Genomic DNA, 7,352 nt, shown 5'->3' with positions numbered 1-7,352 from the left:
AGGGCGGAGGAGGTGTGTGTTGTTATCATCCTCTTCAAAGTGGGAGTTGTGTGTTTATGGAGGCAGGACACAGGCCCAGCGAGCTAGAGACAGAGGAATAAAGAGCGATGTGGTTGAATGGGGGATAAAGAGATACCAGACAGATTTAAGTGAACAACACAAGAAGCAGAGGGGGATTTAGATTTAGTTTTCAGCAAAAATGAAATCATTAATATGTTGGTGAATAAAAGACAGATGATTGACCGAACTGCTCACAGTCTATTTAATTCAATTCAACTCTACTCATCAGTGTGAGAGCAGCTGGACGCACAAGAGTTTCATCAACAGACACACACATAACTGAAAACATGCAAAAACTGTTTAACCCTTTGAAATTGGAATTAAATGCTTTCAGAAAATAGTTATAATACTTGTATAAAATAGACTTAATGGTAAATACACGATAATATCATAAATTGATCATAATGTGTGTGTGCAGGTCCAGTATTTCTCTAGCTACAGGCACAAGACAAAAAGTCCTGAAAAGCCGAGTTGTGTTTGTGTGAGTGTGTGTGTGTGTGTGTGTGTGTGTGTGTGTGTGTGTGTGTGTTTATGGTGCACACAGCTCACCTATAGCCAGCTATTTGTACATCTTGTCGAGCTGCCATGTCTTTTCTCATCTGGTCGACACAGTGTGTAGACATGTTTAAATATTATTCACATACACACAATGTGGTGCTGTGACACGTCTGCAGGAGGCACACACACACACACACACACACACACACACACATACTGGTTTCCATGGTTTGCGGGGCGTGCACTTTTTATCATAACCTGTGGGGACCACCCTTTCTAGAGGTTGTGGAAGTATGAAAAAAATCAGGGACACTAAGAAAAAATCAGTTAGTACATACACACCTTAAAATATCTAAATTCATGAAGTAGTGTTTTGACTGTGCAAAATGGGGACCTTAGAAAAAACGGGTAGGTATGGCTGATGGGGACCTCATTTACATATCATTTGCATGACTCACACAACTTGTTATAAGACTAATGGGGACCATGCTTCAAAAAGCATTTTTATATACATTATTACTGATACCGTAAGTCCTTCCATTATTACATTTGTTAGAGCTGTTTGTTTAAAACTAATAAAGTCTAGCCAAAAAGAACAAAAGTTGTTGATAGAAAATGTAGAGATATAACATGATACCTGTAAATGGTGATAGGGATGCAAAGCATTACTTTGTACAGAAAATCTTGCTGTTCATGAACTCCGCCTTACAATGAAGCAGAATTTGATAGGACTATTAGTGTAATGTGGTTGAAGTGAATATAAACTTATCAAACCGTGACGGGCTATCTATATCCCTACAAAGAATAATTCTTATTCAGTCAAATTTGTAAGATATTTTTAATTTCAGACAACCACATAGCAACCGCTTACTGGTTGTAATCTTCCCATTATTTACTTAATTTCCTCTTGTTGGCTGTAATGCGTTTATATATGTAGAATTTCACATTCTGCCAGCTCCGGTCCTTAAGAGCTTCTGGATCAGCCCTTTTACACTTCTCACAGTCAAACTTTGCTGGAGCAATACAAGATGTGATGAATCGATTCATGTGCCTTTCCACTGCCTTCACGTCTGTCTCCTTCCAGGGTGTTTTCTTCTTTTGGGCAGTTGTACCTTTAAGTGGTCGGAAAAACACATTTGTAAATACAAGGACTCCAAAGTGTGTAAGAGTTATAATCCAAAGTTACAAGTTCTATAAAGTATAAACTAACTTCTACAGTATAAGAAAACTAAAATATACAATTACTCTGCCAAGAAAACACTGATATGTGCATTCTGACCGAAATTGTCAGTGGGAAAGAGGATTTTGATGCCATTTTCTTATAAGCTGAACATGCTGTGTTATATTAACAAATAAACTGTTCATTCTGATCAATGACATGGACTCACATTCACTGACATTAATTTCTCAAAATTGTCATGAAGAAAAAACTGTATTTATAAAATGTTGGATCTGTTGGATAAATAAATACAATGTACTGATTCACTCATTAATCTAACTAACTATGGAATTGTGAGGACGTAGGACAGGTGTTTGGTATAGGGACTAGTTGTTGTTTGTATGTTTATACTATTAAAACTGTAACTGTTATGAGTCCTACTTTAAGCACCTAATATACTCTAGAATCAGCCAAACAACCCTTTATCTGATTATTGCAGGCATGAATATACAGATAAAACTACATTAAATGGGGGCACCAACAGTTATGCGGCAAAGGTCTGAAATGACAAAGTATTGGTGGCAACATCTTAAGTTTGCAACACCGACAACAGTCTCTGATCTGGCCTTTTTTTTATGACTGCTATCTAACGATGTCCTTTATAGTCTGACTTGACCGGGGTTCTTCTACTGCTCTGGGGGCTTCAGGTGTAATGTTTTGACCATCCAAAATCATGTTGTCTGGTGTTGTATAATCGCAGACAGTGGGGCCCATTGAGCTATCAGGAGCATTAAGAGGCAGAAAAGTGTTCTTAAAGTTTAGTTGAACAGAAGCATCACTGTCACTGTCACTTTCGGAGATGGTATCTGGTACGTGATCATCTGCACTCTCTGATGACGAATCAAATAGTTCAGAATCTTCCAGATCTGTGTCTTTCATCTAAAAAAATGAATGAAAAGAATATAAATATGTAGAGCTGTAACAGGTAGATGAGAAATTATTCTTTGTGCTGTTTTGCAAGTTTTGTGTCATAATTTGATTATTTTAGCAGTTTATATTATAATATGCAGAATATTTTGACTGTTCTGAAAAAAAAAGACTATCGAATTGCAGCAACTTGAAAAATTGAAGTGCAACTGAAAGTTATTGTAGGCCGTCTTAATTTTGGTACAAAAGTCTCAGTTTCATTTTTTGAAGTCTGTAATCTGAAAATAAAGGCACATATGTAATAATTAATTTAGTAAAAGTGCATACAAGAATTTTTGAGATCAAAGTTGTGTCTGCTCTGCTAAACTAATTCTGAATTCACAATCTAGAAAAAACATGTTTCACACATTTTAGACACAACATTAGAGTTCATCGTGGGGACCAGTTTTATCTAACTTTTCAAAAACAGTTACTACTTGCACACTGTCAGAAGGTGTGTTGTGGGGACCACGTGAATACAAAATGTAGAGTGATAATTTATCAAGAAAAAAAATACTGTGAAGTTTGAAATCGACCATGAATATACCTCTACCACTAACCTTCAAGATGCCATACTTGAAATGTCATTGTATACCAATTTACATAACTTCTGACCAGTAAAGCTATTTCTCATTCACACAACTTACCACATGCTTTGTGGGGACATTTTACACACAACATTATAGTTCATTGTGGGGACCAGTTTTATCTAACTTTTCAAAAACAGTTACTACTTGCACACTGTCAGAAGGTGTGTTGTGGGGACCACGTGAATACAAAATGTAGTGTGATAATTTATCAAGAAAGAAAATACTGTGAAGTTTGAAATCGACCATGAATATACCTCTACCACTAACCTTCAAGATGCCATACTTGAAATGTCATTGTATAACCAATTTACATAACTACTGACCAGTAAAGCTATTTCTCATTCACACAACTTAACACATGCTTTGTGGGGACATTTTACACACAACATTATAGTTCATTGTGGGGACCAGTTTTATCTAACTTTTCAAAAACAGTTTCTTCTTCTAACCAGCGAAGCTCTTTCTCATTCACACAACTTAACACATGCTTTGTGGGGACATTTTACACACAACATTACAGTTCATTGTGGGGACCAGTTTTATCTAACTTTTCAAAAACAGTTACTACTTGCACACTGTCAGAAGGTGTGTTGTGGGGACCACGTGACTCCAAAATATAGAGTGATAATTTATCAAGAAAGAAAATACTGTGAAGTTTGAAATCGACCTTGAATATACCTCTACCACTAACCTTCAAGATGCCATACTTGAAATGTCATTGTTTACCAATTTACATAACTTCTGACCAGTAAAGCTATTTCTCATTCACACAACTTAAAACAGGCTTTGTGGGGACATTTTACACACAACATTATAGTTCATTGTGGGGACCAGTTTTATCTAACTTTTCAAAAACAGTTACTACTTGCACACTGTCAGAAGGTGTGTTGTGGGGACCACGTGACTCCAAAATGTAGAGTGATAATTTATCAAGAAAGAAAATACTGTGTAGTTTGAAATCGACCATGAATATACCTCTACCTCTAACCTTCAAGATGCCATACTTGAAATGTCATTGTTTACCAATTTACATAACTTCTGTACGGTAAAGTTATTTCTCATTCACACAACTTAACACATGCTTTGTGGGGACATTTTGCACACTACATTATAGTTCATTGTGGGGACCAGTTTTATCAAATTTTTCTGAAACAGTTTCTTCTTCTGACCAGCGAAGCTCTTTCTCGTTCACACAACTTAACACATGCTTTGTGGGGACATTTTACACACAACATTATAGTTCATTGTGGGGACCAGTTTTATCTAACTTTTCAAAAACAGTTACTACTTGCACACTGTCAGAAGGTGTGTTGTGGGGACCACGTGACTCCAAAATGTAGAGTGATAATTTATCAAGAAAGAAAATACTGTGTAGTTTGAAATCGACCATGAATATACCTCTACCTCTAACCTTCAAGATGCCATACTTGAAATGTCATTGTTTACCAATTTACATAACTTCTGTACGGTAAAGTTATTTCTCATTCACACAACTTAACACATGCTTTGTGGGGACATTTTGCACACTACATTATAGTTCATTGTGGGGACCAGTTTTATCAAATTTTTCTGAAACAGTTTCTTCTTCTGACCAGCGAAGCTCTTTCTCGTTCACACAACTTAACACATGCTTTGTGGGGACATTTTACACACAACATTATAGTTCATTGTGGGGACCAGTTTTATCTAACTTTTCAAAAACAGTTACTACTTGCACACTGTCAGAAGGTGTGTTGTGGGGACCACGTGACTCCAAAATGTAGAGTGAGAATTTATCAAGAAAGAAAATACTGTGAAGTTTGAAATCGACCATGAATATACCTCTACCACTAACCTTCAAGATGCCATACTTGAAATGTCATTGTTTACCAATTTACATAACTTCTGTACGGTAAAGTTATTTCTCATTCACACAACTTAACACATGCTTTGTGGGGACAGTTTGCACACTACATTATAGTTCATTGTGGGGACCAGTTTTATCAAATTTTTCTGAAACAGTTTCTTCTTCTGACCAGCGAAGCTCTTTCTCGTTCACACAACTTAACACATGCTTTGTGGGGACATTTTACACACAACATTATAGTTCATTGTGGGGACCAGTTTTATCTAACTTTTCAAAAACAGTTACTACTTGCACACTGTCAGAAGGTGTGTTGTGGGGACCACGTGACTCCAAAATGTAGAGTGAGAATTTATCAAGAAAGAAAATACTGTGAAGTTTGAAATCGACCATGAATATACCTCTACCACTAACCTTCAAGATGCCATACTTGAAATGTCATTGTTTACCAATTTACATAACTTCTGTACGGTAAAGTTATTTCTCATTCACACAACTTAACACATGCTTTGTGGGGACAGTTTGCACACTACATTATAGTTCATTGTGGGGACCAGTTTTATCAAATTTTTCTGAAACAGTTTCTTCTTCTGACCAGCGAAGCTCTTTCTCGTTCACACAACTTAACACATGCTTTGTGGGGACATTTTACACACAACATTATAGTTCATTGTGGGGACCAGTTTTATCTAACTTTTCAAAAACAGTTACTACTTGCACACTGTCAGAAGGTGTGTTGTGGGGACCACGTGACTCCAAAATGTAGAGTGAGAATTTATCAAGAAAGAAAATACTGTGAAGTTTGAAATCGACCATGAATATACCTCTACCACTAACCTTCAAGATGCCATACTTGAAATGTCATTGTTTACCAATTTACATAACTTCTGTACGGTAAAGTTATTTCTCATTCACACAACTTAACACATGCTTTGTGGGGACATTTTGCACACTACATTATAGTTCATTGTGGGGACCAGTTTTATCAAATTTTTCTGAAACAGTTTCTTCTTCTGACCAGCGAAGCTCTTTCTCGTTCACACAACTTAACACATGCTTTGTGGGGACATTTTACACACAACATTATAGTTCATTGTGGGGACCAGTTTTATCTAACTTTTCAAAAACAGTTACTACTTGCACACTGTCAGAAGGTGTGTTGTGGGGACCACGTGACTCCAAAATGTAGAGTGAGAATTTATCAAGAAAGAAAATACTGTGAAGTTTGAAATCGACCATGAATATACCTCTACCACTAACCTTCAAGATGCCATACTTTAAATGTCATTGTTTACCAATTTACATAACTTCTGTACGGTAAAGTTATTTCTCATTCACACAACTTAACACATGCTTTGTGGGGACATTTTGCACACTACATTATAGTTCATTGTGGGGACCAGTTTTATCAAATTTTTCTGAAACAGTTTCTTCTTCTGACCAGCGAAGCTCTTTCTCGTTCACACAACTTAACACATGCTTTGTGGGGACATTTTACACAAAACATTGCATTTCCTTGTGTGTACAAGTTTTACCTAATTGTTCACAGACAGTTTCTACACAAACTCGGAACAAAGAGTGATCATATAATGATAAAACAGTGATGGACATGAATTTACCTCTTCAGGTGTGGTCTTTAGCCCAAAGGCACAAGCCATCAGACTCTCTGAGTGGACAGGATCTGAATCATCCTCCTCCATGGTGTTAACAGTGATGCTGGTTGTCTGTAAACAAAAGTAAAACGTTCCCAATATTTACTTATATTCTAATATTTCTATTCAGATAAAGTTTTGAGATTACATCCATGTCATAAGCAGGACTGGATACATTTGGCAAATGACCCTGATTCTTTAACATATAAAGTGATAGCATTTCAATGCTTTTTAATTATGCCCAAACCCATTACCCTAACCCTACCCCTTGTTTTCGAGGGTATTCTTGCCCCTTGAAACAGAGGTTGAAATCTTCCCCATCTAATTGGGACAGCCCTCCAAGAGCTGTCAGTAGTCTTTGATGTAAACACAAGCGACAAAAGGTTTTGCTGGGTATGTCATTGTAAAAACATTATTGAGATCTCTAATGAACCAATGCTATTGTTTGCATTCACTAAAGTGACAAACCTATAATATCCTAATATCATCTATGCTAATGCAGGTGAATCAATGACTTTTCCATTCATCCAATGGAAGTTGAAAAGTTTGGACACTCTGCACTATTTCACATATAAATCAAAATC

General features: G+C 36.6%; 1 long non-coding RNA gene across 1 annotated transcript; it reads right to left on the bottom strand.

Annotated features, from left to right (window-relative positions):
- Positions 1-1,379: 1,379 nt before the first annotated feature.
- Positions 1,380-6,844, bottom strand: LOC133973148 (uncharacterized). The gene is made up of 2 exons (XR_009924535.1): positions 6,736-6,844; positions 1,380-1,670 (listed from the first exon to the last, which is right to left on the bottom strand). It is a non-coding gene; the product is annotated as an uncharacterized LOC133973148 (long non-coding RNA).
- Positions 6,845-7,352: the final 508 nt, after the last annotated feature.

This window comes from Platichthys flesus, chromosome 18 (genome assembly GCF_949316205.1).
Source record: "Platichthys flesus chromosome 18, fPlaFle2.1, whole genome shotgun sequence".
NCBI classification, from domain to species: domain Eukaryota; kingdom Metazoa; phylum Chordata; class Actinopteri; order Pleuronectiformes; family Pleuronectidae; genus Platichthys; species Platichthys flesus.
Note: the sequence above shows the minus strand (reverse complement) of the source record. Positions and strands in the feature narration are given on the sequence as shown.